At 36.5% G+C, this 11,577-nt stretch overlaps 1 protein-coding gene across 15 annotated transcripts in view; it reads right to left on the bottom strand.

The window, feature by feature from the left end:
- Syt1 (synaptotagmin 1) overlaps nucleotides 1-11,577 on the bottom strand; it is a 531,406-nt gene that overhangs the window by 60,123 nt on the left and 459,706 nt on the right. The gene's annotated exons all lie outside the window — the stretch shown is intronic.

Raw genomic sequence — 11,577 nt, 5'->3', positions numbered from 1 at the left:
TTATTTTTTTCTTCTATATTTCCAAAAAACCTATCCTTGAATTCACAGATTTTGTTTTTCTTTTGTTGGTATGTACTATTGGCAATACTTTCTATTGCATTTTTCATTTCATTCACTGTATTCTTCAACTTCAGGACTTCTGTTTGATTTCCTAAAATTATTTCATTCTGCTAAATTTCTCTGATAATTCCTGAATTGTTTCTGTGTTTCCTTAAAATAGCTATTTTGAATTCTTTGCGGAGGCAGCTCACACATCTCCATCTCTTTTGCATCTATTACTGGCGCTTTGTCCATTTGGTGATGTCCTCATTCCTTGACTATTCTTAGTTCTTGTGGTCATTCATCAATATTTTTGCATTGAATAAGTATGTACTTATTCCAGTCTTTTCAGTCTAGCTGTCTTTGGGAATGTCCTTTAACAGCAAGCTTGACCAGTAATTCTCAGCACACTTTCTTGTATTCACCAAGCCTAGGACCATTGCAGTGCTAGAAGGTATCCTGAACCAAAGACCTCAGTAGCTACTACAATTCAGGCTGGTATGCCATGGCCTCCAGGGCTGGCTTTCACTGGACTAGAACCCAGCATCTATCAAGGATGGCAGTGTTGGGGGTCATCTGTCTCACATGGCTGCTAAGGTTTGCCTATAACCAAAGACTACTAAAGTTGGCCAGTGGTGATGCAGGCTAGAATTTAAGTCCATTTCACAGAGGCCATGGGCTCCTATCTGATACAGGGGCATATCTAGATGCATAGTCTGCTTGTTCCACCCTGGAGTTAGAGGCCATGTATCTGCCCAATTCTATGTTTTACTCTATTGGGCCTAGTTTGGGAACTTATGCAAAGTCCTATGCTTATTTCTTTTTCATTCTCCCACGTGAACAGTGTCTCTCCACGCTGTTCTCCCTGGGGGTTGGGGGAGATAGAATGTGGGTAACATAAAACTGTCTTTCTTGCCCTCTTCAATGCATCTTATTGTTCTATGACCAAATTCTGGTTTCACTAGCTCTTGTGAAAGTATTTTCATATATGGTATTTCAAATTGATACTGATAGTTGTCCAGTTGATATTTCTATGAGGGACAATCACTGGAGAGTTCTAGTCTGCCATTTTGCTCTGGCTTCTTCCTTTACTTAAATTTCTTTTACTTTTTTCCTCTCTGAATTCTCCCATTTTGATCTTTTCCCCTTATAGTGCATTCTTTATTATCTACTAGAAAATATTTTTTTTTTGGCAAATTCAGTTGCTTTTGAACTTTTGTAATTATATTACTTGAGATCAGTGCATCTCTTAAATAGTATCCAGAGTCATGCAGGAACTTGAATCTGAATTGGTAAGGAAAAATAAATTCCTAGTTCTCTGTGGAATAACTATCAGAGTATTACAAAGGCATCACATATTCAGAAAATGCCTTCCACTTCAACCTGAGAAGTTTTACCATTTAGTCATTTCCCTGAAGTAACAGAATCCCACAGCTGAATCACCATGTCACTTTCACACTTTCACATGCAGTATTTCTTTAATGAGGGATGGGTACCTTGACAACTGATTGAAAAACACATTGACTAAAATGGTTTTAATAAGCATACCTCATGACCTTCCTCCCCCTTGGTCTCATCAGCAGGAAATAAACTAGTCTCATCATCCTTCACTCTCACGTAAAAGACTATCTGTCAGAGAAGTAATTACCTAGCCAGATATATGGCCCTTGGAGGCGAAGCCCAGAAATCATTATAATACTCTGTAATTAGTGTTTATTATTTTATCTGTTCATGTCAGTAGAAGTACAAAAAAAGTGCCCCTCAGCCGGACAATCCTATCATAATAAGATGTAGAGAGTATTAATGTAAAAGCTTTTCATTGTGTGCATTTTCTTTGCCATGGCAACTTAAAATCAGCTTGCTTCCAAGCAATTTGTAGCTCAACCCCCCCCCCCCCCGCCCCAACCTGTGAACAGCAGATCTGGCATTTCATCCAGGAGTATCTAAATCTTTAGCCTGACAACAGGTGAAGGTATAATCTTGACAAAGACCTGCATGATACGCTCCTCATTTTTCTTTACAGGGACAAGTAGTACATTCAGAGCTGGTTCTTGGCAGATGCTATTTTAGCAGAAATTCAGAATTCATATCCTTCAAACCCCCAGACATGCTGTGTGCTAAGATGGGGTATAAGTACACACAGATGCTTGCTGGATTTCAATGAAGTGTTGTTAACTGGACTTTGGCTTTTGTTGCTCTGCACTTTGTAACCATGGTGGCCATTTTATCTTCTTCAAGGAGATCTAATAAGAATTATCTGATTCAATAGGAACTTGAGAAAGTCTCAGGCACAGATTTTTACAAAGTTTATGCATACAGTTTTACTTTTGAACAAAGAATAGTTTCCTTTGGGGTGAGCAAAAGAAATGCATACATAGTCTTCAAAAAATTGAAACTATTGTGTTTTAAAGTAGGAAACAGGGAATTCATAATAACAATGTTATAGGTTAAAATCCATCAATATTTCAGAAGCAAAAAACCATTAAATTTGCCAGGCAGGGTGATGCATACCTATAATCCCAGCACTCAGGAGGCTGAGGATCATGAGTTCGAGGCCAGCCTAGGCTACATAGACCTTGTCTCAAAACAAAAACCAAACAAAAATAAAAACAACCTATAAAATTATGGGACAAAGTTTGGGGAAATAGCTAAAGGAATGAATTGCAGATTCTTTACGTCTCTAGGCCATAGTATCTCAACTGCAAATTATTGATAATGACACATTACCTAGAATTGTCCTAGAAATCAAAGGAGATAAGAATCATCAAGTGTTTAGCACGTGCTCAGTGGACACTAAGCTCTGAATAAGATAGCAGTTACTTCTACTCTAGTAGACCACAATGCTGCATGTGTGGTGCTAATGTCTGCTGAGCTTTGCATTCTGTCCATGCTACACTGCTCTGTATTTTGGAATCCTACATATGGGATTGCCATAGCTCAAGGAACCCTAGGAAACCCACAGGAGTTCCAGAAAGAAAGAAATCTGGTGTGGATGTATAGAAGCTAAGTGGATTGAAGAGGAAGACTTTTTTATAAAGCCTACTTGTGGAACTTCAAGGGAAGCTGATCTTCCAGTCCTGCTAACTGAGCACTCTTCACTTGTAGGAAGGAACTTGTTTAACCCCAGGCACAAACAAAAGCATAATAGAAATTTGCTGATTGATTAACTGAATAAGTATAAATGTAAGGAACACATTTCATATTGCACCCTGGCCAGTGTATCTTTCAACTCTGATGTCTACCTGTCTTGCAGGATACTTTCTCAAAAAATACAAATGACAGATATTGCCCCCCCCCCATTTTTGGGGGGAGGTATGGAAGTAATGTTGAAAGAAAGGCCATGATTAGAATTAAGATTAAAAAATGTTCATAGCAACTATAATTTTTCAAACAAAATAGGTCAATTCTAAAAGTTCTCCAAAGATGTTAAATTGTTTCAGGAAAAGGGGGTTTCAGATTTACAAATCATAAAACAAGACACAAATTGGAGTGGGAAGATGTTGATTTGATTGTTTGTTCAGTTATCTACTCTTTGGTGTCACCTCTGTCTAGTTATGTAAACTTTTTAGGTCTATTTCCTATAAATAATGACTATCTCAGGTTAGTTGCAAAGATAAAATGTGATAATGCATGTAAAGTATTAAGCAGAGTAAATAATCCCTCAGCAATATCTATTTGTTGCCATATTTCCTTTTGGGTAATTTTAGTATCCTCTTAATAAATATATTTATCAAATTTAGAGTCCTATTAAATGCTGTTTTAGTGCAAAAACATACATATGATTACTATATTAAGAGGGAAAAGTCAGACAAAACAGAGGTTTTTTTTGAAATCACAGCTTTCCAGGGGTTTGCTTTTGAACTTGAAAATAAAGATCTGTACCAATGAAAAATCTTGGGCTAAGTATGACTTTCCATAAAACACCAGGGAGCCTTATGTGTATTTAGTGTATTATTGTATACTATAGTCTCTTCTTTGAAATTTTAAGATGATTATCAAAGCCCATCTATTTTTAGAGTTCTCAGAGGACTCATTGGAATAGTATACAGCTGCACTTTTTGGTAAACTCAAAAAAGCCTATTATCTGCATTCATTGAAACATTACACAAATACTTTCAACCAGGTTTAAAAAAAATGACAGAGCTTCATTTTGTGGCAGTCTTACTAACCTAGTTAAGTAATCAAGTGATTTGTTATTTCAAGCATATCCCATTGTCTTTCTTGCATTTTGATTAATACACTGAAAAAAAAATTCTCTGCTGATATGCTTATTGGGCCTGAGGACCATTTCCAAAACCATAATCTCAGAACTGAAAATGAGGATGTAAATTGTCAGAAATGACAAGAGCACTAGAATTAAATACATTTCTTTTCTCAGGAGAAAATCATCAGGGAAAAATTTAGAGAGTAACAGATCCTCAACTCTCACCTCTGCTTTGAAAGGAAACACTTTGACCCTAGTCCAGTTTCCAAACATACACTTATGTGGTTATTGACTTTGGTAGTCACTGTCATGGTTTCTATAAATTCTTTAGGCTCTGTTTGCAAGTAAAATGTGAGAACATTCCTACTTTGGGCTGTAAATTTATCTAATGGCCATTTCTACTTGTGCTGTATAGTACTTCCCCAACTATGGACCTCAGGTCTACATGGGCACTCTAGCAAGTTCCTCGGGCTAATCTCTAAGAATCCAGATTCCACTCTTTAAACTTTTGTCCTTGGCATAAGTTTTAGTGATTATTGTTAAACTAGTGTCTCATCAGAAGCATTTCTTCAACTATGGGCCATCTTTTGTTTGTTTTTATAGTGAGTGTGGCTGGTAAATTGTGCTGCTGACATTCACAAATGGTTCTTGGATCAGAATTGTGTTAAAATCACTGCCAAATCGAGATACAGTCTTCTTCTTAATGAAGGAGAACATGAACATGAAGCTAGTTTAGAGGACTAAACTAGCCTCTCTTTGGCTGATTCTTTTCTTTACAAATTCATTTCTGTAAACTGGCACAATATGCTACATAATCTAGCCTGTTTGGCAGTAAAAAGATCAAAAAGTTGTTTCCACATTAGCCACAGCAATTAGACAGGAGAAAGAAAGAAAAGGAATAAAGTAAGGAAAGGAAGAAATTAAACTGTCATTATTTGCTGATGACACGATACTCTACATAGAAGACCCAAAAAACTCTGCTAAAAATCTTCTAAACTTAATTGACAGATTCAGTAGAGTAGCTGGATACAAGGTCAAAACTCAAAAATCAATAGCCTTCTTGTACACAAATAACAGACTCACTGAGAGAGAAATTGGGGAAATAATTCCTTTCACAATAGCATCTAAAAAATGAAATATCTAGGAACCAATCTAACAAAGGAAGTAAAAGACCTCAAGAGGATATCAGAAAATGGAAAGACATCCCTTGTTCCTGGGTAGGAAGAACCAATATAGTAAAAATGGCCATACTTCCAAATCTGCGATATAGATTCAATGTAATCCTGATTGAAATCCCAACAGTATATTTCACAGAACTAGAGAAAACAATCCAAAAATTTATTTGGAACCAGAAGAGACCTAGGATAGCAAAAGCAATTCTAGGCAACAAAGACATGACAGGGGGTATCACAATCTCCAACATGAAACTATACTACAAAACCACTGTGATAAAAACAGCATGGTACTGGCAAAGAAATAGACCCAAGGACGAGTGGAATAGATTAGAAGATGCAGACACAACTCCAGACATACTCAGCCACCTCATCTTTGACAAAGGAGCCAACCATCCCCATTGGAGGAAAGATAGCCTCTTTAATAAATGGTGCTGAAAAAACTGGATTTCAACCTGCCAAAGATTAAAACTGGACCCATATCTTTCACCATGCACTAAACTAAAATTGAGGTGTATCAAAGATCTAAATATTAAAACAAACACTAAACTTGCTGGAAGATAGGTTAAGTAGAACTCTCAAAGACATTGGCATAGGAGAAAACTTTATGAACAAAACCTCAGTAGCATGGGAACTAGCACAGAGAATCAACAACTGGGATCTCATTCTATTAAAAATAATGCAAGAGAAACCACTAACAGAGCTAAGAGACAATTTACAATGTAGGAAAAAATTTTTACCAGCTGTTCCTCAGACAAAGGTCTGCTATCTAGAATATATAAAGAACAAAAAAATCAGACCCTCCAAATTTAAAGACCCAATTCCGAAATGGGCATCTGAAATGAACAGACATTTCTCAGACAAAGTAGTAAGAGCAGGAAATAAACATACGAAAAAATGTTCAACATCATTGGTCATTTGAGAGATGGAGATAAAGACAACACTGAGATTTCACCTTACTCCAGAAAGAATGGCTGCTATCAAGAAATCAACCAATAACAAATGCTGGTGGGGTTGTGGGGAGAAAGGAATCCTTCTCCATTGTTGGTGGGAGTGCACACTGGTGCAACCACTGTGGAAATCAATATGGAGATACCTCAAAAAACTAGGATTAGAGGTCCCATTTGACCCAGCTATCCCCCTGCTGGGTATCTTCCCAAAAGAATTAAAGGACTCATACTACAGCAATATATCTGCACCCATGTCTAGAGCAGCACGGTTTGTAATAGCTAAAACTTGGCAACAGCCCAATTGCCTATCAACTGGAGACGGGATAAAGGTGTTTTTTTTTTTTTATAAATGGAGTACTATTCAGCCATAAAGAATGAGAAATTAGAGTCATTTATAGCTAAGTGGATGCACACTGAGGCCATACTCTTAAGTGAAATAAATAGGACACACATGCAAATATTGAATAGTTTCTCTGATGTGAGAAAATGAAAGTGTAAATAAGAATCAAAATGTATAATAGATAAGGTGAAACAGGAAGAAAAGGTCTAAAGGGGAAGAGGAAGTGGGAGGAGTAGGGGAAAGGAAAGAAGGAAAAGGAAAAAATATGAGAAAAGGAAAAAATGGGAAACAGAGTCTTTGTAAATGGGGGAGCGGAGGGGTTGAAGCAAGGGCAGGGGAATGGGGAAAAAATAAGACCAAGATATATCACGTAAAGGTACCAATTCCCAGTGATGAATGTCATCATATTGTATATCTAAAATGTACCAATAAACTTAATGAAAAAAAAAAGTTGTTTCCTATAGATTATTTTCTTTGAATTTTTAAGAATTTGTACTTATGTGACACAGATTATATAACAATTGACGGTCCTCCAAACTAGGTCATACAACAGCATTTTTTTTTTTTGGTACCAGGGATCGAACTTGGGTCCTTGTGCTTGCGCAGCAGAAAACTAGGTCATATTTATGATATTTCTAATTTTCTGGGAAAGGAATCTGTCAATAAACTAGGTTAGATTGGAAGGATTTCATAATGGGATCAAATCTTGAGCATCTTCTAGTTGCTGAGGGAAAAATTCATAAGAGAAAGAAATTTGAGTTTGATAATCTGAGAGACAAGTATTTTAAATATTATATATAGCCTAAAGAAGGAATGCAAGTCTAGGATTGAGGATTAATCATGAGTCTGGGGTAAAATTCCATGCTTCATCACCTGAGAGCTATGAGAACCAGATAATATGAAAAAAGAGGGAGAGGGAGAGGGAGGGAGAGAGATCCTAGCTAGCAGTTTCCAACTATGCTGGAATGATGAACAAGAGAAATATGTTATGTATGATTGAGCTAGGAATAAGAAAAAGTATTCCATGGTGATTGACAAAATATATTAAGAAGTTAAAAGTTTAGTGTTTAGTTGAATATTGAACATCTCCCTTTGTTGTTCTGATTGGTATCACAGACCTAACATGCCCCTAATTAAGCCTGTGCTGTCCCCTCTTTCTGCACCTGACGATTGAGATCTCTCTACGCCAGGGTTTAGTAACTTTATTCTTCAGTTGATTGGGCCAAAACCAGCACACTCATCCGTAGCTCTTCACTCTTTTTCGTAGAAACATATCATGTTTATTCTTCCTTCAAAATACAACCAGTATCTGATCATTTACAGCAATATTCTAGTTTTTTCCTCCCAAATGCTTATTATTTAACATATTTTACATTTTTCTATCCCTGTAAAATATTATTTTTCAGGGAAATGTTTCTGCCTATTTTATGTACTGTTGTATCCTTAGCCTTTAAAATTGCCTACCAGTACTACTCTCAAGCACTACATGTAGTAAGTGCTTAATAAATTTTTTTTATTAATGATTGAATAAAACTCTTTGGGGAGAAAGAAGGGACAACATATACTAAACAGGATTTATTAATTAAGTCAACATCTATTTTGTGTACCTACTATGTGCCTATTTAAAGATTAAGTCCTTACATCTCATATGTATTGCATATATTTCACTTAAATACTAGTTATTCTCAGAACTTTGGAAAAAATAATTCTAGTCTATGTTGCTAAACTATTTATGGCATCGAAGAATAGTATCTCTTTCCTTTTTTTGGATTAACAAATTAATAAATGAGAATAGGTTCCAGGGGATCTTGTCACATTTGGACAAAGTTTTCTTGGAAATAAAATACATCCTAATTTTAGATATTTTATATATTTAAACTATTTTCTCACTATCACAGATTATCTCCTGTTTAGTTTTACTTAAGATCAGAGTGATAACAAAATATGTGTTAGAACATAATTACAAGCACTCCTTAGAAAATAACAGAGTTTTTCTTAATAAGAGGTAGAGTATATTGAGTAAATTATGTATCATTTTAGTATCCTAGATATTCTTGGTTTATAATTAGTCTAGAAGAATTTCAGAACTAAAAGAGAGAAAGGGCAACTAAGTTATTGGCACAACACAGACAGCATGGCCAAAGTCTGAATTTTTGAAAGCAACTCTGTCACATGTAAATGAGGTTAATTTCAATATGCAGTTATGTTTTCTTAGAAAATAGGATGATAAACTCAGGATCATGTTTCTTAAAATCTGTGTGTGATTTCAATGCTTTGTGAATTTTATATTTTACATTATCACTAGAATTGTTAGGTTTTTTCCTATGTAGGTCATAATTACAAATATAGTAGAAAATAAACAAATATTTAAGCTATTTAGAAATGTGTTAAAATGTGAATATTTCAAAAAGAAAGACTTAACCTGGAACAGAGTAGGTACTTAATAAATATTTATTAAATAAATGAATGACTGAACTTGAACAGTAAGGAGCAATTTGAGTTCAGATTTAACATGAATTTTATTGGTTTCTGCTGAACTGAGACAAGAATCCTGGAAATGTGATATATATGTGAATGATATCCATAATTTATGATGTCATATGGGTGGCAAAACAGTCTTTTGGCAGTTTGCACAGGAGGTTTGCATATAGTTGTATACCATACATGTAACGGGCTACTTATCTCTGAGTTTAAGTTAAAATTATATTTTCCCATTAACTATTACCAGATTCTTTTTTTTTTTTGGTACCGGGCGTTGGTCCTAGTGCTTGTGAGGCAGTGGAACCACTGAGCTAAATCCCCAGCCCTAAAAAGATCCTGATGTATTGTGCTTTGGAAACATCTTGTTTCACCTCAAGCTTAAGGTAATATACACAAAATTTGCTTATTTAGATTAAAAACATTTCGTAGAAGAAATGTATCTCAGTGGGACAGGAAAGAGCCATGTACCGAAAATGGAATGTAATTAGAACTCATTTGAGATAATAAACTTATTATGGTTAAGATACTTGGAGAAAGAATAATTAACCTTTTTTTCCTCAATATCTTTGTTCTAAGTTTTACATAATGATGTGATGTATTTATCTTGTAAAGCAAGAGGCAAGTATGGGCAGTGTTAGAATAAAGTAGGGGAATGTTGTCTTTATGACAGTTGCCCCCTTGTATTCAGTAACTACACTGAGTCAGACACCCTGCTAGGCACTGGTGAATATCCATGATGACACAGTCCTGCAGCCTAGAGGGGTCTTCAGTCAAACAAGTTAGCAATGAAACTCATGTTACACTTTGTGCAATACGTGAAGCAAATAGGTGCAATATTAGAGGACAGCAAACAATAAGGTGGCGATTATCTGGGCTTTTCACATGAGGGAATTGAGGTTTGGTGAAGATAAGAATTTAATTTGAGGTCATGCGCTTGGTGAGTTGCACAGCCTGGGATTCTAACAAAGGAAGGCTGACTCCACAGCTGGAATTTTTATCACAGAACCCTTTACTGCTGAGCATTCTCACACAGATTTCTAGCCACCCGCAAAGCATGAGGTTTAATTTCCTTGATAAGGCCCTGCCTTTCTCTCTAACTTCATTTCTCAGTAGTTCCTCTACACAATGCGGTCTTTTTCCATATAACTGAGCTTGTGCTTCTACTGTCCTTTGAGCCTGTTGCCTTGACCTGCATAATCCCTCCATGCTTTCTTTCCCCAGGAAGCATCCATGACACCCATGCTGGTGTTAAGTACCTTTCCTCTGGACTCCTGTAAAATACTGATATCAAATTACTGCCAGTGGACCATATCTGTCCACTGCATACTTTTGCAGTCCAGGAACTAAGAAGGTTTTTACATTTTTGGAGGTGTGTGGGGGGCAAAAGAAGATTAATATTTTATGACATGAAATTCACGTCAGTGTCCATAAATAGTTGCATTAGGACACAACCATGCCTATTTATTACATGCCGCCTGAGACTGTTTTTGTGTTATAAGAGCAGAGATGCATAGTTGCAAGAGATCACGGGGCCTGAGAAGCCTAAAATATTTACTTCTGTAGAATAAGTGTGTCAACTTCTAAATCACACACAGTATTTCTAAGTGGATTTCCCAGAGCTGGCTTCAAGCTCCCCATAGGTAGGCATCACAGTTTATTCACCTCTGGACCTCCTTCCCCTGCCTAGCCCACTTGGACATGACAGGTATTTAATGCATACATGCTGAATTTCAATTCCATATTGTTGTCCCTAGGACAGTTCTTCAAATAGCTGTGAGTGTGCACCCTGCTACCCACCTTGTTTCCCCCCTTTTAGGCTAAACATCCTGCCACTTGTGTACTTTTGTGATATTGAGAGTTATGAAACTAATCTGTGTAGCACTTTTCAAAAACCTGAGTCTTTCTTTTAAAAATGTCATTTCTGAAATTTATGAAGCACTTATTAGGTGTGTAGCATTTTTACACGAAAGTTAGGCATCACATTGATAAATTACAACTTTCTGATTTTCTAAGTTAAGAAGTAATTGACTTTTAAAGGGAAAAAATGGAAGGAATATTTTCAAGTCTGGTAAGGGAAAGGAAACTGTGGTACTGCCGGCAGACTTTTGGTTTATAAACTAGAAATCTTTAGAATTCTGTGATTTCCAGAATTACAAGATCCCCATGAAGAAAATATTGGATTTTTAACTTTTTTTTGTTGTTCGAAAAATAAGAAAGGTTAGCAATTGGGTGATGTGCAGAGCCAGCGTGTCCCCTTGGGTGTGCTTCCCACACAGTCTCAGGGCTCCCGAGCATGGTGTGGGAGCACGCCACGGGAGCGGGGCCGGGGGCCTCTCACTGCACCATTGCTTTTGGTACCTGTCTATGAGCTGCACTTACTTGAGTCCAGTT

The sequence above is a fragment of the Heterocephalus glaber genome, unplaced genomic scaffold, assembly GCF_053883595.1.
Source record: "Heterocephalus glaber isolate CG9 unplaced genomic scaffold, H.glaber_assembly_v1.0 deba00001571, whole genome shotgun sequence".
NCBI lineage: Eukaryota > Metazoa > Chordata > Mammalia > Rodentia > Bathyergidae > Heterocephalus > Heterocephalus glaber.
Note: the sequence above shows the minus strand (reverse complement) of the source record. Positions and strands in the feature narration are given on the sequence as shown.